The following is a 25829-nucleotide window of genomic DNA, read 5'->3' on the forward strand; positions in this document are numbered from 1 at the left end:
TATAAAGCGCCCCAGTTTTCTCTTGGCTTAGACTATTTTTGGCTGCCTTGCGCAGGGGTGAGATTTTCACCAGAAGTGGTGTTAGAGCACCTTTTATTTGGATTTATTTGCTGTTTTTGCAGAGATAGAAGCACAACTCTGGCTTTGGAACGTGAAGGTGTGTGTGTGTGTGTGTGTGTGTGTGTGTGTGTGTAAAAGCAAATGCATGCAAGTCTCTCCTGCACAATGACCGTCACAACCTTACATGATAAAGACCCTGCTTTCCTTACCTATTTGGCTTCTCACAATACTCTACCGCTCACTTACTATGCTCTCCTTTTAAAACATAGTTTGGGCTCTTTCAGGGGCCTTTCACTTGATATTATTCATGCTCTTTGTCCAGAGCCGAAGAATTGAACATTCTTTCCTCCACTCTTGTACATCTGGTTCTTTACCTTTCAGATAACAGTTCACATATCACCTCATCAGAGAGGCTTTCCCAGACCACACACCTAAATTAACCTCCCCTCATACCCACCCTGCTATCAACCTATCATCTGGTTTGTTTCCTTTTCATCACTTACTAAATTCTGGAATTATTTTACTTGTTTACCTGTGGGATATCTATTTTCCACACCATAATACAAGCTTTATAAGGGCAACGATTTTGTCAAGACGACTCACCAGAGTGTGCCCAGTGTTTATAACAACACTTACATATGACAGGTAATCAATTGTTGGAGGAGTGAATGAGCGAGGGGAGAATAGTGTGCGACATTAAAATCAGAGTCCTTAGGAAAGAGTCCCCATGACGAAATGAAGTTTGTGAAGGACCCTTCTGAGATAGTGGAGATACCCAGGCTTGGGTTGGATGCTGACTCGTAAGAGGCCTGGTTCCAGGGGAGAGGCATGCTGATTACTAATCACTGAGCTACCTTCTCAAGCACAGCCAGCCGCCACAATTTCCCTTTCTTTCTTGGTTGGGTCCCAGAGCATCTATCTACTCATTTCTCCTCTGGTGGTGTCACTAATTTCTCTATGTATTGTTTTCTGTTTCTCCCAAGGCTACTCTCAGTGTGGAAGACAATATTTTAGCTCCTTATTTCAGTTGCCCTTCTAAATACATGCCTATAAGTTCTATCCATTTTAGGGATTTCCCTATTAATTACTCAAGGAAGAGAATTGCACAACTAGACAGTACAAGAAATTCTGGAAATTAAGGGAGGTCAAAAAGTTGCCTAGTGAAACTCATAAAGCCATCCATCCTGGTTCCCTTGCAAATATGATTTTATCAAGATGAGAATTTTATTATGTTAGTGGGATGACTGTGAATCAGTGAGGATTAGCCACTGTAGGTATTTCAAGCAGAAAGGGATTTAATAGAGTGAATGAAAGCCTTGTAAAACCACTGGAAGGGACAGAGTAGTGAATGTCAGTGAAGGTGGCATGAACTTTCAGGTATGGTCTGAAAATCAGGAAGTTGATGACTTATTATCTTCAGGAATCACTGGGAAACTCCCTCATCTACTTGTAGTTTCCCATTCACATCCAGGTGGGTCCTGTCAGGTGGGAACTTAAACAGGTGGCATCTGAAGGCCATGTAAACCCTCACATCTGCTAAAGTCCATGCATCCCTTCACCACGGCTTCTGGAAGATAAAGGCAATGGATTCTGTTTCTCTTCTTCTCCCACATCTCACGTAAAGTTACCTCACTGGCAGAATGTCAATTGCATTTAGGCTCTGGAAACAAGAATGTATGAGAAAGATATTTCCTGGGCTTCTAGCCCCTGACATTTAAGGAAGAACGTAGACAGTGGTAGAGATAAATCCTGGTTGCCAAAACAAAGAAGCAATAGCCAAAACTAAATAAATATTTTCCTCCCCACCTACAGAAACAAAGCAGATCCCCTACAAATACCATTTTTCTCCTCTAGGGAGTTGCTGATTGAAAGATTCTTGAGCCATGGAATGTCCTATTTGGACACAATCGTTCACATCCATTTTCTCTGTCTTTCTGTCATATAGCAAAAATGATAAGATCATATTATGAGAAAAGGTGAAAGGGTTAAAGGGCCAAATGGAATTTCCATTGATTCTGGACAATGCCTGCCCTTTGAAAATTTGAGAAAGAAGCAAAAATATTATTTCCAACATTAAACTACATGAAAACCTAGCTGAGGAGATGAGATTAAAGCACATAGAACAAATGGAGAGCAAATATGCTGTCTGATGATAATATGCTTGATTTTGTAGCTTGTCTTACAAAGAAGAAAATATTGGTACCTTTGGAATAACGGTAGAAGGATTACTGTTTGAGCCTTAAAGGTCGATAGGACTTGGAGTGTCAGGAGGAAGGGAAAAACATTTGAAGTGTGTGTACAGAGAGGAGAACCACATAAGCAAAGGCTGGAACAAGCACACGGAGAACAGTGGGAGATTTACAACAATTTCTTAGAACAATTTCTGTCTCTAAATTTGGCCCTGCAATTCACTCATTCTCCATAACAACTACCAATGACTCTCAAAATTTTTTCCCCACCTTGACACATGAAGACCATCATTTTTAAGACATGTTCTCAGGGATTTACCCAGAGTCATGCAAATTTCATGTTAGCTATGAGTCTGCCCTTCTCTTTCCCTACTGGAGAAGCATATCAAAAGGTAAGAGAAAAATGATGATGAATATTAGCAATGACTTCCAACTTGAAATTGGAAAAATGTGTCAGAAAGTAAGTGAATTACTGAGAAATAATTGAGAGGATGGTTACTTTGCTCTATTATAATGTTTTGAAGAAAAGGTTTCATAAACGTTCCTACCTTATGAATAATGAATAACCCTCGGCATGCCTTCACATTTTGGAGACACATCTGTGAATTGTAACGCTGGAATTGGGGATGGGTATTCTACCCAGACATTAGGGAGATAGACGCAAAGTGCAAATCTGGCTTTGCCACCTTTGTAGAAATCATTCAGTGGTTTCCTCTCATGTCTATGCAACGTGTCATCAAATCTGGCCCACTGTCTGTCCCTTTGCCTTTATCTTTCGCATGTCCCCCAAATGTGTGTGTGCTCCAGTAACACTGTGTTTGTTGGCTGCATGCATTATGCCGTTTTGCATCACACCATCTTAGCTAGTGTTTTTCCTCTATCCAAAAAAGTCCTTCCCAAATCTATTTTTACTTGGTTACTTTTCTCTCACCCTTAGAAATTTGGTTCAAGTATCACCTGCTGTGCAGAACACTTTCCTTAACCTTTTTTGGTGAGCTTAATGTCCCTGCTTTCATAGAAACTTGATTATACTTTTATCACTGCACTTTCCATAGTTTATTGACATTATCTATTTGCATTTCTGTCTTCATCACTAGAATAGAAACTGTGCAAGAATAGGAACCATGTCATTCTGAATATTGATCATTGTATTCCTTGTACTTAGCAGAATCCTTGACATATAAATTGAACTTGGAGCTTGAATTCAACTGAATTGCTGCAAAGTTGGGGGAATTATCTGAAAAGCCAGACAGCTAGTTTAGGGAGCTTGGAAATGCCAGGCTCAAGAGTTCAGGTGACAGCCAGTGGAAAGCCAACTTGATTTTGTGGCTTTGTATGAGGCACTTAAAAGGTGCTTTATTCATACTTAGTTTCTTCAACTATTTTAGGAGGCAGGGATTATTGACATTTTATAGATATAAATAAATGATGCTCAGAGATGATAGGTAACATTCTCAGCATCACAGAGCTGGCAAAAAAGGGACTGGAGCTTTAAATGAAAATGCAACTGCCCTTAAGGCCTTCTACATCATGTTGAACAATGTAAGGGAAGCAATTGATGAAAATGGTTATTTTATGTAATCACTCATTCACTGATTCCTCTCTAGAAAGTTTAGGTCATTTTTAAAAGCTTACCCGCAGCACAAGTGAGCTCAGATTTCTTCAATTCCATGCTGCCTTTTTGGCCTACTGGAAGCACGCATCCACAGACGGAACCTGTAGAGCACACAGCCTACCTCATTGGGTGGGATACCATTCCAAGTGCGGCTGGCAAATACTTCTGCCAAAGGAAATTTTAGTGCAGAAGTGCTGCTGCTGAAGGCCATCATGCTACCTATTTGTAAGAGCTATCTGAAGGCATTTTTCTTTTCATTCTGTATCACCAGAGGTGGCTAATCCTTTAGTTCCTGTATTGTTGTTCTAGCCATGCTTCTCAGAATGGAAGGCTCCCTCAGTGTTTGCCTGGGATGTGCCCGGCCAGGCTCTTGCTGGATTGTGTCCTGGTGATGTCAAGTGATAGAGGTTGAAAGAGGTGAAACTGACCTGCTGACTTAGAAGCGAAATCAAGCAGTGTTGGTTTCAGACAGACCGCCCCATATACCTCCATGAAACATTGCATAAGCCACAACTATTTCCCAAATTTGGGTGAGAAAAACTGAGTTTAGGGAGGTCCTGCTTTTATGTATTCCTGTATTTCTCCATTCACAGCATTTATTATCCTTTTAACTTTTTTATTTATCTCTTTATTATCTCCTAGATCCTCAACTCTATAAGTACAAAAATCTTACCCATCTTTCAGCACTTTATCGCCAGCATCTCATATAGTTCATGGCACAGAGTAAGCACTTAAAAGGATAATTATTGAATGGATGAGTAAATTATGAACACTCCATTTTTTGATTATTGTGAAAATTTTCACTGTATCGCAAAACCAAACCAAACGTAATCGCCTATGTCCTTTAGAATGGTGATTCTCAAAATTTCCTAGATATCTGAATTACCTGAGGATCCTGTCACAGGGCAGAGTCAGCTTTAGCAGATCTGGGGAGGTGCCTGGAACTCTGCACCTCTCACAAGCTCCTGGCTGATGCCATGTGCTGACTCTTGGGGACCACATTTCGAGTAGCAGCTGTTAGAACGCCTCAACCACCAACCGCTATATTCATGGTAACATTTCTCCTCCAGGATTTTGTATTTGCTAGCTGGTCTAACTGGCCTTCCATCAGAAATTCATTAGCCATCTGTGGATGGATAAATCTCGGTGGCAACTCAACCTGAAGCACTCTACACGAACTCCCTCTGAGAAGCAACTCAATTGCAGGTGATTGCCTTACTGTATCTGTCTGTGACTTTTGATTTAGGGCTCAGATCTGAAATCCCCATTTATTTTCTTGGTGTCACTCTCTTAATACAAATAGTGCATCTCTCCTGCCAGCAGATGCTCAGGTCTGGCTGTTTACCTTATTGTCAGCTGCTTTGAAGGATCTTCCAAAATAAAATTTGTGCGCATGACATAGCCCCTGGCCCTACTAAATGTCCTAAAAATCTATCCAGATATTTTACAGTAATATAAAGAAAAGACCAACAGTCTCAATACATGCAAACTTCACTTTCTTCATGGAGATTCTCCTTCTGTACAATGAGTATGAATAATCGGCTTCAGGGGTGACTGTGGGGAATGAGTGAGATAACGTATGCAAAGCCTCGAGCTCAGCTGTGTAATCAGAGCCCAATCAAGGGAGCCATTAGAATATTTTAATCATGGTTATTGTTTAATTTTATTACTGTTGCCCCCAGGTGTGTCCAGTGCTACATAATATAGGTGATTTATGGATTCCAACTGGGCAAAAGAGCCCTTTTAATATAAACTACTTGAAAGCCGGGAAGTTCTATTCCTAGCCTTAATGCTAACCCAGGCTATTTACTGACTGTCTCTGGTTTATTTATTTACTCTTATTTATTTTTTATTGAAATATAGTTGATTTACAAAGTTGTGCTAGTTTCAAAGTGATTCAGTTATACATATATATGTATATATGTATCTATTCTTTTTCAGATTCTTTTCCATTATAGGTTATTGCAAGATATTGAGTATAGTTCCGTGTGTTATACAGTAGACCCTTGTTGGTTATTTTATATATATTAGTGTATATATGTTGATCCCAAACTCCTAATTTATCTCCCCCCACTTCCCCCTTTGGTGACCATAAGTTTGTTTTCTATGTCTGTGAATCTATTTCTCTTTTGTAAATAAATTCATTTGTATCATTTTTTAAGATTCCACGTTTAAGTGATATCATATGATATTTGTCTTTGTCTGACTTACTTCACTTAGTGTGATAATCTCTAGGTCCATCCATATTGCTGCAAATGGCATTATTTCATTCTTTTGTATGACTGAGTAATATTCCATTGTATATATACACCACATCTTCTTTATCCGTTCATCTGTTAATGGGCACTTAGGTTGCTTCCATGTCTTTGCTATTGTACATAGAGCTGCAATGAACATTGGGGTGCATGTATCTTTTCGAATTATAGTTTTCTCTGGGATTTTTTGCCCAGGAGTGGGATTGCTAGGTCATATGGTGGCTCTATTTTTAGTTTTTTAAGGAACCTCCATACTGTTTTCCATAGTGGCTGTATCAATTTACATTCCCACCAACAGTGTAGGAGGCTTCCTTTTTCTCCACACCCTCTCCAGCATTCTGATTCATTTTTAATAGAGGAGGAACAACCTCTCCCTTCATTAAATTCCAGCCAGGCTATTTTTCTTTCCTTTTTTTAAAATAAATTTATTTATTTATTTATGTATTTTTGGCTGTGTTGGGTCTTCGTTTGTGTGAGGGCTTTCTCCAGTTGTGGCAAGCGGGGCCCCTCTTCATCGCGGTGTGCGGGCCTCTCACTATCGCGGCCTCTCTTGTTGCGGAGCATAGGTTCCAGACACGCAGGCTCAGTAGTTGTGGCTCACGGGCCCAGTTGCTCCGCGGCATGTGGGATCCTCCCAGACCACCCGTGTCCCCTGCATCGGCAGGCAGACTCTCAACCACTGTGCCACCAGGGAAGCCCTTTCTTTCCTTTTTAACCTTAAAAAGCATTTAAGAAATGACTTTATTTTCTGAGCTCTGTCAACTCCCTTTGCACACTTGCCTGATGTTTAGGCACTTTTTTTTCTTATCTTTTCTATTTTTGATTTATGCTTTAATTTCATGACTTCTACCCCTTTCTTAACATTTTTTCTCATATTTAATATTAGGTTACAGTTTTCTTCTCCATTGCAGCCATATTTTACTGTGGTCTTTTCATTATCTGTTAGCACATCAATCAAGACTTTTTCCTTTTGTTCTCAGGATATCATTTCATGTGTTTGGGTGGGAATACTCTCTTCTTTTCATGGCTCGTGATGGGTTTTGCTGTATTCTCAGGAGTGGGTTCCTGGGCAGATGTGGGTTTTTGCTTGAGGACTTTCTCATCTGTTGAAAACATGGCCTCTCTGTGCAGATGTGTCCTCAGACCTGAGATCCACCTTCTCGGCCCCCTTCACATCCAGCAATGAACTTGACAATGTTCCTGACCTGTTCAATTTGAATTCTATTCCCTGCAGGTGTTTTCCCTGCGGGGTGGGTTTCTGTCTTTCTGGAAGATGACACCGGGTGTCTCTGAGGTGCTGAAGGGCTTAGGCGGCTGCAGCATCTTCGGGTCTTCCTGGAGACCCTGATGGGGTCCGTGCAGCCTTTTCTGATTGTGCTCAAGTATGTTTGCTAATTATTCCACTCAGAGTAGAGTCTTTGCTTTTGGGGGGGTATTATTTTTGATATACATGAAATGAAACTTGTGGGCCCTTAAGATCACCAGGATTCCCTGTATCTTTCCTCCACTATTTCTGCAAAGCTGCTAAATCCATGCACTCATCTTCTGGGTGTTATGGACACTGGCTATGCTGTCCTCCCTGCTTTGGATGCTCTGTAAATTTTTTTTAAAAACGTTTATTGGAGTGTAGTTGATTTACGATGTTGTGCTAATTTCTGCTCTACAGCCAAGTGATTCAGTTATACCTATATGTACATTCTTTTTCATATTCTTTCCCATTAAGGTTTATCCCAGGATACTGAATATAGTTCCCTGTGCTATACAGTGGGACCTTGTTGTTTATCCATTCTCTATATAATAGTTTACACCTGCTAATCCCACACTCCCACTCCATCCCTCCCCCAGCCCCCTCCCCCTTGGCAACCACAAGTCTGTTGTCTATGTTTGTGACTCAGTTTCTGTTTTGTAAATATTGATAAGATCATTTGTGTCATATTTTAGATTCCACATGTAAGTGATATCCTATGGTATTTGGATGCTTTGTCAATTTTTAAGAGTGGATTTAGGGAGTGGTCAGTTGAGACCAATCACCTGGGAAGGTGTTTACAATGCTGGTGCCCACCCCCTGCCTCCAAGATTCAGGTGCTCTGAAGTGGGGCCCAAGCACCAGCATTTTTGAAAAGCATCTTCTAGAATACACCATGGCAGGTAACTACTGTTCTCTGTCAATTCCATCTTACTTTCCAATTTAATTGGTGGATGGTTTGCCTAGCTAGCCCACAAGGCAGAATGGAACAGCTGGAAGTGTTTCTTTTGATACAGAAGCAGAATTTCTTTTTCTCATAGAAATGTAACAATTAAATCCTTTCTCCCCAAACATCATTCTGCGGTATCCCCTCTATTTTTCCTCTCTTGGCATCAGAAAATACTTTGAAAAGTTAAGGACTTTTATCTTTATGGATTGTGGGCATAGAAGAATATTTCTCTTCTAGCCAAAAGTTGGTCCAAACAACTATTTTTACTGTTAGATGTTTTCTCCTGCTTTTAACTATATTCAAAGAATTGTGAGGTTTTTAGTTTCTTGGGGCTGAGAAGAGGTTGGCTTAATTTAATACCGTCCTCATAAAAGTACAACGAATGGAATTTGACCATAGGAAGTTGGTACCAATTTTTATATACACAAATAAAAAATCTTTCCCCTATATAACAGTTACATTTCCTTATGTTATGAGAGAATATTTAACTTTGTTAACTTTAGCACTTGGAAAATATATGGCATAAAGTAGTGTAGAAATTTGCTGAAGAAATGAAGCTTCCAATGAAATGAATAAAGTGTCAAAATTCATTCAATTAATATTTTATTAACATAACAAAGGGCCTCTATTTCACTCCAATTGGTGTGCACCAATTGTGCAAATGAAGTTATTTAGTAGGTATGCTGTTTAAGATCTGAATTTAATAATTTTGTTAGATTCAAACACTACACAATTTTAGAGACAACAGAGAATGTGTGATTAGATTGCTTAGGTTTAGAAAACAACTTCGAGAAAAAACATAGTGTGTCATAGAAGTAAATAAGAAAAAATCCACAGATGTAGACAACAAATGTATGGACACCAGGGGGGGAAAGTGGGGTGGTGGTGAGATGAACTGGGAGATTGAGATTGACATGTATACACTGACATGTATAAAATGGATAACTAATAAGAACCTGCTGTGTAAAAATAAATAAGTAAAATAAAATTCAAAAATTCAAAAAAAAAAAAGAAGTAAATAAAAAATTAAGAGAACAATGTTTAAAAATAAAGGATATATTTAGAGTGTGTTCTTTAGGAGAGTGACTTAATGTCCAATTCTTAGTGAACGGATCATGCAAATGTGAATTTTTGATTTTCATTTTCTTGTAAATGTTTATCCCTTTGTCTTATCATGTATATTTACACATATATATACATATATAACATATAATATATCCATAAAATATGCATTTCTATAAAAGATGTGTTGTTTGTCCAAGACACAGCACATCCTATTTATACATTCAGGCTTCTTATTTTCAAACCACTGCAGTGCTACAACTATGTGTTCTTACTTTTTTTTTTTTTTTAATCTCTATTTTTTTTTTTTAATTATTATTATTTATTTATTTATGGCTGTGTTGGGTCTTCGTTTCTGTGTGAGGGCTTTCTCTAGTTGCGGCAAGCGGGGGCCACTCCTCATCGCGGTGCGCGGGCCTCTCACTATCGCGGCCTCTCCTGTTGCGGAGCACAGGCTCCAGACGCGCAGGCTCAGTAGTTGTGGCTCACGGGCCTAGTTGCTCCGTGGCATGTGGGATCTTCCCAGACCAGGGCTCGAACCCGTGTCCCCTGCATTGGCAGGCAGATTCTCAACCACTGCGCCACCAGGGAAGCCCTGTGTTCTTACTTTTAATCAAGTGTCTTCTCATATCCTTAGTGAGGTGAAATATGGTCTAACTAAATTGATCAGTCCAGGAAGGGAAAATAAATTTCGAATTTCAAGAAAAGCTTTGTTTGCTTTGAAATATGACACAACATCTTCGCTTACCAGAGGGGTTTCTTAATCTATTTTATGCCTCGTATAAGGATACATTTGAACTTGCTAAAAACTGCTTTTACAATATGAAATAGATTAGCTCAGGGTGTAGGAGGTATCTGTATTACCCAGGAATGGGAATACATTGTTTACGTTAACTTTGTATTCGTTTTGCAAATCATGAGCTTAAATAGTAGCTATCAGTATCTGCAGGTTCTTAATGATATTAAAGGTAGCAGAGTCTATTTTATACTCTTTTCAGACTCCCCAAAGGAGGAACTCAGTATGATTCAGCTTACGGTCCATTACAAACAGAAAAGGTGGCACAGGTGAGGAGTGAAATAGCGGCCCTTTTTAATGTTAATAAAATATAAAGCTGTCTCTCTTCTCCTTTTTCTATCACGAAAGGCAGAGCCATGAGCTTCGTACTGGACAGTGCCATGCTTAAGTAAATGTCAGGAGTGATCCTGATTCAAAATTTAGCAGAAGACACTGTATTAGAATTGATCACCCCAGAGGCTATAAATATAAAACGTCTGACAGAGGCCCTGACAAACAAGAAATTTATCAGAAAACAAGCCAATGGCAGATCACAAGAACAAATCAGCAGCGGTGCTTTGTAGAGCTGTCTTTTTTATGCTGAGTAGAGATAAGATTGATTGGTGCAACCTTCAGCACTGCTCCCTTAGGCACCAAAAAGAACACAAAAAGCTGTGGTTAGAGGGGAGATGGTGAAACCTACAGCTGGGGAATTTCCAAGGAAATGGGGAAAAATCAGTGAGAAAGCTCTAGGGATAGGGGACCAGCAGATGGCATGCCACACGACTCATCACTTATCACATTGACTGTCATCATCTCTGTGCCTTGCATCTCATAATTAGACAAGGAAAGTGACCTTTGTTCTTCTGCAAAAAGATTCTTGTTTTTCTAATATAGAATATAAAAATGACTAGATTCTAGTTACTTCATTAACACCCCAAATATTTTACTTCTAGTTCTTTTATATGGGAATCTTCAATGTGGTTACATTAGTAAACTAATCACATGCTGTAAAACAGTAAAGAACCTTTAGAATTAATTCAAATAAAGCAGAAAGGTACATTGTGGTTTTCTGATTAATTGGTAATAGTGAATGCTTGAGAAACAGGAGGCAGCTTGAAAATATTTTTAAAATATAATTTTTTTAGAAGTTTAGTTATTCCAGAACATATACCTTATTTTTATTATTCAAAATATAAAAAGGAACCAAATAGGATTTGTGTGTGGCTAGAGGTCTTTGCTTGATTAGATTTCCCCCTCTGGAGGAAGAATAATCTATGCATTCTAAAACTGCAATTCTGTGAAGCAAGATGATCATCAAGGTACACGAATTAAATCAATATTTTAATTTTCAAATACATTATAACAGTCTGGGAAATATGTGTTTAGGGAAATTATTTCTAAGACATATTTGTAAGGCAGTCTCGAGGCTATATATCGGTGTTGTCACATAAATTGTTACATGGAAAATTGATGGTTGAAAGTAGCCCAGCCATTTCTTTCCATTAAATGTGGTAGAAAAGTATCAGTCATCCAAGTATCTTTACTTATGTTACTTAATGAAAACACTGAGAAGTAGTGTGTCATAGTGGATAAGGGCATGAGTTTTGGAGTCTGAGGGACCTTGAGTCAAATTACACTCAGCCACTTAACGGGGTGAAACTGTGCATGTTTTTTTTAGCTTTGTTGCCTCTGTGTTCTGATCTGAAAAATGGGACCAACGAAGAATCCCAGCCTTATGAAGATTAAATGGGTTAATGCATGTAATGGATTTAGCCCTGTGCCTGGCATAGAGTAACACACTGATACGTCGTTCTTCCTGTTTTAGTTTTATTTCTTTGAATCTTAAGATTTAGCAACACTACTTGGAAAAGAAGCCTTGATTCTTAAAAAGCATACGTAGGAAGAACACAGATTTGATCTAGTTAATTTTTTCCGCTAAAAGACTTCTGACGTTTCGAGGCCGTATGTAAATAACGTTCCACTGAGGAGCTTGCCACTTCAGGCACCATGACTCCTCGGGCTCTGCCCCTGTGGTACACCCCCTCCCACACGCCCCCCGCCTGCTCGCTCCCTGCAGTTCCGTCTTCCAGGAAAAATGGCTCGCCTTGGGTAAACACACGCTCTCTGGTTCCACCGCCTTTGCCTTGCTCACAGTGCGTCCTTTGCTGAGAATATCCATCTCCAGGTTTTTACAAGTTTAAATATTTACTAATTTTTAAACTCCTCTACAGATCCAATTTTTAAATCACCAGTGATGCCTTTCCCACCTCTGTAGCTGCCACGGTGGGAGAAAAACACCCTCCCTCCTCTGATCTAGAAAATTCCATGTGTTGCTCTTATTTATGGGTCCTGTCTTCTTCCTTCCATCTGCCTGGAAAGAAGTACGCGTCTTAATGTCTGTGTACTCCCTCTCGGCACAGCCCTTCGTCCCAGGAGACGCTCTGGCAACACTTACTGAATGAATGAATAAATACTGCATTTGTGATGTATTTAAAATCGGTGGCTTTTTGCTAACCCTGACTAAAACTACTTATGACATGTTAAAGAAGTTCTTAAGAGGAAATCAAAATTTTATTTTAATAATTATTATTGTAATTTTGTCAAGATTCTAAATGGCCTCAGGTGACCTAACCCTAATTTGGAAATAAAAGCTGAGGCTTTATTTTTACAGATAGGCCTCGAAGTTGAATATTTATCTGTGCCGATTGCAGAGAGCCAATCCTGGCCATTCAAATTCTGAACTTCTTTTTTCCTTTTTGCCAAAAATATTAGCTTGCCTGAATTATTTAGATAATTGTCTAAATTTTTCATTGGTCATTGTTTATTTCAATTACTGATCTTAGTTTTCTGATCGTCTTCCTTTGGCCGACAACAAATTCTCTCACTAGCGAAACCCTTTCTAGTGTCAGTAATCAGATTGTGATTTCCTGTTTCATGAACTGATGACCCTGTTGGAGATCTCTGTCCAATACCAGCTTTCCCAGTGGTCAGTCTGGTCTCCATGTTTACTGTGTACCCAACAGCCTGGTCACTTGTGATGCACGCTAATAATGAAGAACACGGTGAATGTATCTCAGTGGTTTTTTTTTTTTTTTCCTTTAAGAAAACACTTTCATATTTGGTGTGGTACAGACAAATGAACAGACTGCATTTTTTCACCATCAATGAATACAAAGTACATGAAGAAATGTGAGGGTGGGACAAGTCCTTCAGCACTTTGGCTAAGAAGAGTGCTAAGTCATGTCCATCATGAATATACCCATTTATTCAGTGAGCATCTACTTTGTGCCACACACCTTTTTAGATTCAACTATTTGTATAACAGTTTTCTAGTCAATGAGATTCATTAATTTTCTTTTTTTTTTAAACATCTATATTGGAGTATAACTGCTTTACAATGGTGTGTTAATTTCTGCTGTATAAGAAAGTGAATCAGCTATATGTATACATATATCCCCATATCTCCTCCCTCTTCCATCTCCCTCCCACCCTCCCTATCCCATCCCTCTAGGTGGTCACAAAGCACCGAGCTGATCTCCCTGTGCTATGCAGCTGCTTCCCACCAGCTATCTATTTTACGTTTGGTAGTGTATATATGTCCATGCCACTCTCTCATTTCGTCCCAGCTTACCCATCCCCCTCCCTGTGTCCTCAAGTTCATTCTGTACGTCTGCGTCTTTATTCCTGTCCTGCCCCTAGGTTCTTCAGAACAATTTTTTCTTTTTAGATTCCATATATATGTGTTAGCATACAGTATTTGTTTTTCTCTTTCTGACTTACTTCACTCTGTATGACAGACTCTAGGTCCATCCACCTCACTACAAATAACTCAATTTCATTTCTTTTTATGGCTGAATAATACTCCATTGTATACATGTGCCACATCTTCTTTATCCATTCATCTGTCGATGGGCATTTAGGTTGCTTACATATCCTGGCTATTGTAAATAGGGCTGCAGTGAACATTGGGGTGCATGTGTCTTTTTGAATTATGGTTTCCTCAGGGTATATGCCCAGTAGTGGGATTGCTGGGTCGTATGGTAGTTCTATTTTTAGTTTTTTAAGGAACCTCCATACTGTTCTCCATAGTGGCTGTATCAATTTATACTGATGTGTTTTTTTTTTAATTAATTAATTAATTAATTTTTATTTTTGGCTGTGTTGGGTCTTCGTTTCCATGCGAGGGCTTTCTCTAGTTGCAGCAAGCGGGGGCCACTCTTCATCGCGGTGCGCGGACCTCTCACTATCGCGGCCTCTCTTGTTGCGGAGCACAGGCTCCAGACGCGCAGGCTCAGCAGTTGTGGCTCACGGGCCTAGTTGCTTCGCGGCATGTGGGATCTTCCCAGACCAGGGCTCGAACCCGTGTCCTCTGCATTGGCAGGCAGACTCTCAACCACTGCGCCACCAGGGAAGCCCCTACTGATGTGTTTTTAATGTTAAATTACTTTTTTCACTCCTTCAGGTTTATTGATATGTAATTGACAAATGACATTGTGTAGGTTTAAGATGTATTCATGCCAACATGTAATTAACCTAAATTATATCACCCTGTTTGGATGGATTAGGAAAAAATAATTCCTAGTAATTAAAAGATAGTTATTGAGCATTCACTTGGTACAAAGAACGATAACACACTGATGGTCTAAGTGGAAACCAGATAAAGAAGAATTATAATTGGAGAATTATTCGTAGCTAGGGATGTAGACAACAAATTTGGGGTAAATTTGAAAGAACAAAGGGAAAGTGAGAGAATAGTCAAGTAGTTAGAGGGACAGAAAAGTCCAGGGCAGTTTGTTAGGGGAGGTAGTTTGTACATAATTAAAGACAGAAGAAAGGGAGAGAGAGCAAGAAAGCAGCACAATGATGAAGACATGGGTTCTAGAAAGAGAAGAACTGAATCCAGTTAAAATAGCTTCTCAAAGTGGAGACAGAGAATAGGCAGCTTATTTGGAGGGATTTTTTTTTTTTTTTCCTTACAAGGTGGCATGTTTGTTTTTCATGAGCAATGTGTGAGTTAAATTTTGGGGGAAAAAATAAAGGGACTGAAGCTGTCAGTTTAGTGTTTGGGAGTCAGAACTCAAACTCACTGTGTCAGAAAGGAAGCTCCAAGCAGCACACCTTTGTCCTAAGGGAACCAGCGGGTTGGTGGCGGTTGTTTAGAGATCCTGGCAAACCGTGTAATTCGTTCACTCGGGACATAATGCTGGTTACAATATTGTTTGGAAATCTAATTGAGGACACTTTCAGGACTTCAGAGCGTGAATGAGGGACAATAAAGGGAGTGTGGAGGGTACGTCTTTTAAAAGTGATCTAAAAAACCTTACCGCAGTCTGTCTAAATAAACGTCAGTTGTGTAAATTCTTAAAGCAACCTATTTATTTTAGCACTATCAACGAGGAAGTTTACATAAGACTAAATCCCATTAAAATACTTTCTGAAAGCTAAATCAACATTGTTTACAGTGGATTAGCTCTGTGATGTATTCAAACACAAGGCTTCTGCCAAGTGCTTTTGCTGCCATATGTACACCTATTAATTAACTCCTTGTAAACGTCTTCAGTATTCCCTTGGTTCTGCTGAAGTTTGCTGTTGAAGCATCACTTTTCCCACAAATCTTATTTCTCTCAATTTTAAAAATGGAGGTTTGAGAGGACCCACTAAAAGGCACCCCTCTTTTTCATCCAAGTTTGTAACCATCTGAGAGAGAGATATGGAAATTAGGCAAATAGGGATCAACATATCAACTTACAGACACATGAAGCTGCTACTGAAGGGTGTAGCTACTCACAGCTAATTGTGAGACCAGCTAGGACCTGCTAATACTTCCTTTCTGAGTTAGAGCACCTTCCCCACCCAGGCACAGGCAATGCTGGATCATAGCAGGCCACTTCTCCTTGAAAGAACATGAAGAAGAAGAAGAGAATATATACTCGCTGCAGTTAGGCAGACCTCAAGAGAGAGAGGCAGGGTAAGGACTCGCCCACTGTGTTATGTAACGTCTTTAAGGCATTTGGGATAGACATCATTCTTGAAATGGGGCTCTCCTTTGACCTTCATGCCACCACTCTCTCTGGGTCTTTTCCTACGTCTCGGGACCTCCAAATTAGTTTCCTTAGGTCCCTCTTTCTTATTATACTTTAAATGTTCCCCAGAGTTCTGTCTTTGGTTCTTGTCTCTTGGGATCTCCAGAGCAGTACATTCAGTTGTACGTAAGATACTCTGATCTGTTCAACTCCAAAATCAGCTCAGGGTCATCATCTTCACACTTGCTCAGTGTCTCCCTCTCAATTCTGCTCCCATCGGCATTTGCTGCTTCGCTGAAAAGCACCGCCATCAGTCCCTCCATTTCCCAGGCTGTAACCTGGGGATCATCCTCAGCGTACGTCTTTCTCACAAGCCGTGAGCAGTTGGTCTAGTCCCACCGAACTTGCCTCCTTCGTGACTCCTTCGTCTCCATTCCCCAGCCTGTTCATCTGCCTTTGAGTGGACTTTGTTTTGCTCCAAACCATTCAGCCATGCCAAGTCTACCCAATTGGCAAATTTAGCGAAATAAAAATGGGACCCAAGCCTTTCACAATCCAGCCCCAGTTTCCTCTCCGAGTTACAGTATGTATCACTTTTCTTCCACGCCGGGTGCCATGGACTGAATTGTGTCTCTCCCCAAATCCATATGTTGAAACCCTGACCCCCAATGTGACTGGATGAGGAGGTGGGGTTTTTAAGAGGTAGTTAAGGTCGGGAATTCCCTGGCGGTCCGGTGGTTGGGATCTGGCTCTCACTGCTGAAGGGCCAGGGTTCGATCCCTGGTCAGGGAACTAAAATCCCACAAGCCACGTGGCACGGCCAAAAACAAACAAACAAAAAAACCTTAAAAATAAAAAAAAGAGGTAGTTAAGGTTAAATGAGGCCATAAGGGTGGGGCACTGATCTCCATACAGAAAAGGTACCATAAGTGGCTTTTCTCTGCCCTGTGAGGACACAGTGAGAAGGTGTTTGTCTACAAGTCAAAAGAGCTCTCACCAAGAACCCAATTGGCTGTCCCCTTGATTTGTGACTTTTAGCCTCCAGAATTGTGAGAAAACAAATTTCTGTTATTTAAGCCACCCAGTCTACAGTATGTTGTTACGGCAGCTGGAGAAGACTAATGCACCAGGTCCCAAGCAAGCGTCAGTTAAGGTCAAATGTTAATTTCTGACCACTATTATTGCACAATGCCGTGCCTGTGCACCCTCTCTGCCGGCTGTCCAGAATTCCCTCTGCTTTCCTCATGTAGGATTCTCCTCATCTTCCAAGAGCAAGCTCAGCTCTTTCTTCCTTTGTCTTTCCTAAGTGTTCTGACACTCACAGAAGTAGTATTAATGACACTTACTTTTGGAAACTACATACTTGTATTACAGCAATTGTAACATCGTGTTTTCATATTTTTCTGCCTTAAGAGTAACCTTCTTAAGCCAAGAAAAACCTCTGTTTTATTCTTCTGTCTATTTCCAGGGCTAAGCCCTCTGGTTTGATAATTAGAAAATACTGTTGAATGAAGTAATGGATTGATGAATGAATGAGAAAAATAGAGGTTGATGAATTTCCCTAAACTACTGGTACTAAATTAGCAGATGGACTAATTTAGTTCCCTGGAGTATATTTTCTTTCTGTGCTACCTACTTACTAATTTATTCAACAATTATTTATTAAATAGTTGCTACCTAGTACCATTAGCTTGATTCTCTTCAGGGTGGTGAGGAAGCTGGTGAGTTGAAACAAAGGGGAAAAATTTGCTCCATAAATAGTTAGGTTTTTGCTTTTTTAATAATATCTTTAAATTATCAAGGGAGAAAAGTCTAACTATTTTTAATATAAGACCTTCCAATAAGGACTTAATGTGTCACTTCTATGGGTCTCAGAGAATAACAATGAGTTTATGTAAAAACAGTGAAAAGTTTCCTCCTTAATAGCCAAGATCTTCCAGTTATCCTATGGAAAAGACTGCTAATCAGAATCTTAGCTACAATAATAAAAGAAATTTAGAGTTTGAAAAGAATATTTGCAGTGGCAACAATAATCATCCAAATTATTCTGGCTAAAGACAAAATATAATCTTAATATTAACAGCCTCATAATAATGCAGTCAGTGTAATTTCATGTTTTTAATGGGCTAAAAGGAAATAATGATAAGTATTGTTTCCAAAATTTTAGCCTGATATAACTTGCCCTCTCATTTTCTAACATAATGTTATGAATAACTTCAGTTATATCTTCCTGTCTTTGTTCTAATGAAATTTGTGACCCAATAGCAATACCTTCAAAGTTAAGTTCTTTTATTATCAACATTTGCATCAATTTATCAGATCTTACAATTTAAAAAATAGAATTTGAGGAAGTCATAGAAATCATTTAATCTAAACACTTTATTGATTAGGTGAGGAAACTTCCTGGTAAGTATTTATACACCTGGGGACACATAGATAGTTCATGGCATAGAACAGACTTTACTTCAATCTTTTAATAATATTGTATAAGAAGGCACTACTAAGACTCAATTATAGTAATTTTTCAAACTGAGTAAGAGCCAAGTGCAATAATGGAATGAATGCAGGATTTGAGTTCAGCATTCAAGGATTTGGGGGGGGGGGCAGTGTGCCTTTCTTGCTGTCTCAGCCTTGAGTAAATGACTTATTTTAACCTCTGCATCAGCACTTGTAAAGTAATACCAATAATTCCCATTTTGCTGTAATGTTCTGAAGTCAACGAGGGCTTTCATTTGTTCACCATTTTATTGCCAGAGCCTAACATAGAGCCTGGCATATAAGACATATTCAGAAACTATTTGCTGAGTGAATAATAAAGAAAGAATGAAGAAATGTGTGAATTAAGGTAGGAGTTTGGAAGCAGAGGGGTCAGTGATCCACTGTTTATAGTTATAGAAGCTGGAAAGCTATTGGTCTGAATCATTATGTAGCAAATCTATTATATTGGTCAATTTATTATTTTGCAATTTAATCCGTTGTAACTAATGTATTAAAGCTATGGATTTGCTCAATCACGGTAGGAAGTATCTTCAGTCTTTCTCACCGTCCTTTATTAAACTCACTCTCTGAAACGGGGTATATTTTCCCACCTCTGGATTCAGTCTTGGGCTGTTGCCCTAGGCCTTCCCATCACTTTCCACTGATGGTTATAAAAATTCCAGCCCACTCTGGTACCCATCTCCAATCGTCCTCAGATTTACAGCCCCTCCATTGCTCAGATCAGGTTTACTTGAGACAGGGCCACCTGTGATGAGAAGGGATGGTGTTTCTGCTTTTAGGATTTTAAAGTGTTCAGAACTGTACCAGTCCTTTTATGGTATGAGGTGTGCATCTAATTTTTCCATCTGGTCGCATAACCATTGTGCCAACAGTATTTACTAAATAACCCATCCTTCCTTTGCTGACTTTTAATGCCACCTGTTAAACATTGTGTCCATAAATGCACAGGACTCTTTCATTTTCTTCCCTATATATTTTCTTTTAATAATTTTACATACTGAATTTTTTATCACTTAAGTAACTAATCCAAATGGAATTTATTTTTGTTAATAATGTAAGGGTAATAAATGAATTTTCCCCACTAGATAACCAATTGTACTAACATCCTTTGTTATTTTTTTTATACGGCAGGTTCTTATTAGTTATCTATTTTATACATATTAGTGTATATATGTCAATTCCAATCTCCCAATTCATCCCACCACCCCACCACTTTCCCCCTTTAGTGTCCATACGTTTGTGCTCTACATCTGTGTCTCTATCTCTGCCTTGCAAACCAGTTCATCTGTACCATTTTTCTAGATTCCACATATATGTGTTAATATACGATATTTGTTTTTCTCTTTCTGACGTACTTCATTCGCACAGGACTCTTTCCGAGCTCTGTATTCTGTGCCATTGATCTTTTTGTTGATCACCTTAGTATCATCACCTGCTGTCACAATTACTGTGACTTCATATTTAGTCTTGACAGCTGGTGGGGCAAATTTTCCAAAACTTCTCAATAAATTGTGTTAGCTGTTCTTGACCCTTATCTACTTGATATAAATTTTAGGATCAACTTCTCAGATTCCACAAAACGTTTCAGTTTATGTTTGTAAGTGTATGAAATTTATAGATAAATTAGGGATAACTGGTATTTTTATGAAGTTTCACATGTGAGGATATATTTTTCCATTTCAACAATCTCTATTTTCTGAAGTTCAGTAATACCCTGAATTTTTTAATAGAGATTTTAAAGGTGTCCTATTAGTTTTTCCCCTTCGTATCTTATAGTTTGCAACTTGACAAAATATCAAAGTTCATATGAGGAAAAAACCAGTATTGGGACACAGATTTCCTGACTCCATGCCAATCTCCTTTCTAGAACACAAAACTCTTTGCCACATTTTAAGCCTCCAGGGAAGGTATCATTAAATACTGAGAAGCAGGTAAAGATGATGTGGAGGACATTTTAATTCAAGTAGTATAGAACTGAAGTCATTGATAACATCAGAAAAATAAAAAGTGCTTTCCTTTGGACTATGTGTGCACTGGCCTCCAAGAGACCAAAGGGAAAAAACTTGTGGAGCATTTGTTTACTCCGTGACTCTGTTATGTGCTTTAATTTACCAGCGATGTCTAGTCAAAAACTTAAAAAAAAAAAAAGGATGGCAGTTCATGGACTGCCAGTATCATTCTTTTTTTTTTTTTTTCCAGTATCATTCTTTATTAAGCTAGTCTGTAGTTCTGAGAGATATTTCTATATGTAATTTAGGCACAGATCTCTCTTCAGAAAGACAGAATAAACTTTTGTGTTATCGATTCAGTGGCTCATTCAATAAACACTGACTCAGTGTGGTGGTCCAGGCACTGTACCAGGTCCTTGGATGCAAAGATGAATATGACCCAGTCTCCATCTGCAAGGGACTTACAGGGAGACAAAACATGCAAGTCTGCAGTTCAGAGTTACTGAGGCTATGGCAGGCATACGTACAGGGCACAGTGGGCATTACTGGGAAAGGATGATCACTTCTACTCTGGATTTCTTGAGCAGTTGTGAATGGATGTATTTCTCAGAGAGATGGTGGTGGGTGAAATGGAATAGAGAGGGAAGAATTCTGTAGGCAAATGATGCAACATAAACTTGGAAGCATGATGTGGTCTGGAATGTTCAAGAAAATAGAAGTAGTTTCTAGAATGTGGAATACAAGATGAGATGGTTTTGGGGAGAATAAAGGTGAAAAGACCAGCCAGATCATGGATGCTTTGTATGTTACTGTATTTTGTTCTAGGCATGTGGATACCATAGGGAGTAGAGAGAAACTGAAGGAGAGAACTGAGGTCAGAGAAAGCTCACCCTGACTAAAATTATGAACTGTGTCGGGAAGTGCAGAAGTTGGAGACATGGAAACCAGACAACTGCAACACTGCAAGTAAGAGGTAATGTAGGACTAAAATAAAGCAATCGGAGCAGAAATAGAGCAAAATGGATGGATTGGAGAGTCATTAGGGTGGCGGAATCAATAGGACTCAGGGATGAGTTTGTATGGAGGGATGTTTGTTTGTATGGAGGGATGAAAGGTAGGGGCCCAGGGACAGCTCTAAATCTGAGAAAATTCTTATTTTGTTTGGGAAAGTGAATGAATTGTAGCTATTGTAGCTCTTGTCATACAATATTATTGCTTATCCATACAGGTAGATTTGCATTTATGTGATCAGTATAAGTTCCTTACTTATCAAGTGAAATATAAGTTGAGAGTAGGTCTTGTCTTGAGATGTTGTGTTAATATATTATGGGATTAGGAGGTTGGGATTAATATTACATGCTACTATATATAAAATAGCTAATCAACAAGGACCTACTGTATAGCACAGGGAACTCTACTCAATACTCTGTAATAACCTATATGGGAAAAGAATCTGAAAAGGAATAGATACGTGTATATGTATAACTGAATCACTTTGCTGTACACCTGAAACTAACACAACATTGTAAATCTACTCCAATATAAAATAAATATTAAAAATATATATATATACATTATGGTAGATTAAATTTTAGAATTTCCACTTGAGAAAGTTTTCTTAGAACATCTATGAGTGACAATGAAGTACTACAGCAATTAGTTTGTAACTGTTATGATCTAAGGCATAGATCAATATCAAAAGCTTGATGTCATATCGCCACAGACTGACTCTCCTTAAAATTTGTATTTAACTTTGTAATCTAGATATACACTACTCATCCTGAGTTCTGGGGATTTTCAGGTCTGTAATGAACCACTGAACTGCTTCCAAATTGCCTGGAGCAACATGTAATCGTTTTTATGTTTTATTTCCTATCAAAAAATTCAATAGGCGATAAGAAAAGACTTTTATGTTTACTTGTCAAGCTGAGAAAAATTAGCGCTTTAGAGTTACAAGTCAACTGAAATCTTAGGAACAATTTCTTGCAAGCACATCTAATGAAAAAAAAGCAATATTTCATATAAATAACCAAGGTGACTCAAACAGTAAGCTGCTATGAAAAAAAATCTCAAATATTAAGCTGTAAAAAAACTTTTGATAATTGTTTTAATATGCCATTAGGTATTTGTAAATAATTACATATGGATTAAAATTAGGAAAATAACTCTGAAAAATTAAGATTTAAAGTGTGTCTTTATGTTGAAACATTAATTTAATTCTCTATTCATTGTTTCTAAATATATGAGTATTAGTTCTACTATTTAGAGAAGAGGTTACTATATATGGTGAGAGGTTACTATAAATGGTAATATTTCTCTATTTAACAACAAATTACTTCAATTAATTTGCTAAGGGAGATTAAGGAAGTACATTTTGAATTTCTTATTTAAATGCATTTTCATCAATGATATAGTCAGATTATTTAGTTCTACGTGTTTTTGTTCTGAGTTTTTATATTCTGTGGTTATTGAGAAGATTTTAATGTTTAAATATCTTTCAAAATATTTGTGCTATTTAATTTGGGAAGTTTTGAAGGGGTTATATTTTCTTATAATAGGTCTAAACCAAAGGCCCTTCATAAATTATGGGTAGACAGTCACTTGTCTAGTAAAAGTGGTAGATTTTGATTTGTTAATTTTTTAATATTCAATTTGTATAGCTTTTGAGGAAGGAGGATCCATGACATTTTTTATTTTCATGGAGTGGATTATAATTATACTAGGGTTACTTCATGACTCACTGTTATGTTTTCATTGTGCTCAGTCTTAAATTAGTCATGCAATTGAAGCACAATTTGTAAGGATAATAGTTAGAATATATTGAACCTTCTAAATAATTTACTTAAAAAATAGAGTGGACTAAAGGTTTTTTCCCTAACATCACTAGGATGTATGAGTTATAGATAATATTTTCAGGATTGTATGTTACCAAGAGGCTACGTTTGTATATTGGAGAGGCACAAAAAGGTTAAGAAAGCTGAACCGTTGGAACCACTGGAAATTATTTTTTTTTTACTTTTATAAAATGTAGATATTTTTACCAAATATATTAATTAGGTACTTCCTCACGTTTCATTTATTATTAGAACATTTATTAGTATCAGCTAAAAGGAGTTGGACTAAACAAAATTTGAATCTTGGCACAAGATTTTGATTATATTGGTGAAAAAAACAACAATAAAAGGAAGGCCTTCAGAATAGCCCCGGGAATCTAGGGCTCCTCTAAGACATGGGCTTTTAAAGCTCTACTGTCAGGATGTGTTGATCTTTTATATTCTTTTAAAATCCACAATGTGCTTTTAGCAATGAGTTTTGAAATATTTTCTTCTTTATTGCAAACTTCTGAATTTTTATTGCTCCTGCTTTACAATCTGCTACGAAGAGTTTACAATACAAACTCTTTGCTGATTGCTTTGTACCAGAAAGAAACCCATATGTTATGAGGTTATTAACGTGTTTTTGTCAATATTCTACCAAAGTATCACACTTCGTTCTTTCTGCTAGTGTAATTTTCAAGTCTTTTTGCTGTGATGTTAACTAAATTGTTTCTAACTCCAAGCCTTAAATATTTTCATGTTCTGGATACATCATTCAGTGAAATAGAAAGCTCTCGTTTTAAAATTTGGGTTTTGCATGCTATTTGATATTGTACAGATGTCTATCAAAACATGTAATCTGGGATATAGTTCTTCCTTTTGTGTTCTCACTTTCCAACTTCTCTTGCATTATTCTACTTACTTTACATGTTAAAATATCTGTTCTTAGAAGTTTCATATCAAACGTATTGTGTATATATATTACATTTATGTTTGTACACACACTATATAGAATATATACATATCTTTTAAAAATATATATATAAAGTATATGTCTGTATATAAAGCATATGTTTCACCATGAAATGAACTTTTTATTCCTTTCAGGACGAAAATGTAGTTTCCTATGTGGGTGCACTAAAGCAACTTTCAGCAGATTTTCAGACTCCTGGGCTGATGGAAAAATAACAAAATATATTAGTAGGGGAAGAGGAAAGGTATTTTTTACTCTCTGCTTGAAAAGTGACAGAATAAAAGAATCCTTGAGCAATGTGTCAAATAGATCTTTTTTTCCCCTTGTGGAAGAAAAGAGTCTGAAGCTAAAAAGAGGAAGCAGCCCTTGAGAGTCTTACTTGCAAACTGTGCCAGCCTACCTAAGCTTTTTGTTCATTCTTAACATATTGAACATCTTGAAATATCTAAGAATATTGAGATGGAGAACAGCAGTGCAATCTAAGGTAGACTATCACTCTAATTTTCAGTTCTGAAGTGGAACATTAGTATTTTTTTTGAATGCTTAATAAGTGGTTCAAATTTTGAAATACTCCCAGCATTTTAAAAAACTCAAAGAAGATATGCATGTGAAAGCTGGATCAATTAGTTGGACACCGTGAGTCCTGTCTTACAGGCTCAGAAGCTGTGGCAATGCTCTTATACATTTGTTTCAAATATTCATCACTTCAGTCATCTGAAGAAATTTGAGCTGGCCATATGTTCTTTCTGACACTCAGTAAGAAATGCATTGTTATAGATGGATGGACTTCTACGAGAATGGTATTCCCTCAATATTCTCTTTCCCTAAATCTCCTAAAAAATTAGAAACACATTTCATTGCATAAAACTTGCGACTGTGGTAATCTAATTCAACATATCCTCAAGGTCCTACACAAAGTGAATATTTCTGCTATGATGACAAATTCTGTACATAGTGATGAGTTCTAACAAAGAATGAGAATGTTGAATGGATTCAAATGAATGGAGAATTTATAATGAACTGTAAGTGTTGCAAATTCACATTTATAAAAAATAGATTTACTTTTTTTTTTTTTTCTAATTTAACCTAATGTTTATTTCACACACTTATTTCACTGCAGTGGGAAAAACTTAATCTTAGCCAATTCCAGAATCTTCCACTCAGGATAGATATCTAAATCCTTGAAATAAAATGATAGTGGCTTAACAAAATTCCATGAAATTGGGAGGTTGCTTGCCTGTGCAGAGATCTAGTGAGATGTCAGTTGTCCCATGTGAACCTTGATCTTTGATTCTGAAGCTCACGCTGAGGTGTCCCCGGGGCTCGTCTGCCCAGTCCCGTTAAGTCTTGGCTTCTTGGCTTCTTCTTGGAGACACAGAATCATTCCACTATCCTCAATGTTTTGTTAGTGACAT

The 25829-nt window shown here is 38.0% G+C and overlaps 1 long non-coding RNA gene across 6 annotated transcripts in view; it reads left to right on the forward strand.

Annotated features, from left to right (window-relative positions):
- LOC130708276 (uncharacterized) overlaps nt 1–25829 on the forward strand; it is a 162001-nt gene that overhangs the window by 101781 nt on the left and 34391 nt on the right. For all 6 annotated transcript variants that reach the window (XR_009008456.1, XR_009008458.1, XR_009008457.1 and 3 more), the window contains one exon: nt 21451–21598. This is a non-coding gene — a long non-coding RNA (uncharacterized LOC130708276). The remainder of the gene's footprint in view (nt 1–21450; nt 21599–25829) is intronic.

Source organism: Balaenoptera acutorostrata, chromosome 5 (genome assembly GCF_949987535.1).
Source record: "Balaenoptera acutorostrata chromosome 5, mBalAcu1.1, whole genome shotgun sequence".
In the NCBI taxonomy this organism is placed as follows: domain Eukaryota; kingdom Metazoa; phylum Chordata; class Mammalia; order Artiodactyla; family Balaenopteridae; genus Balaenoptera; species Balaenoptera acutorostrata.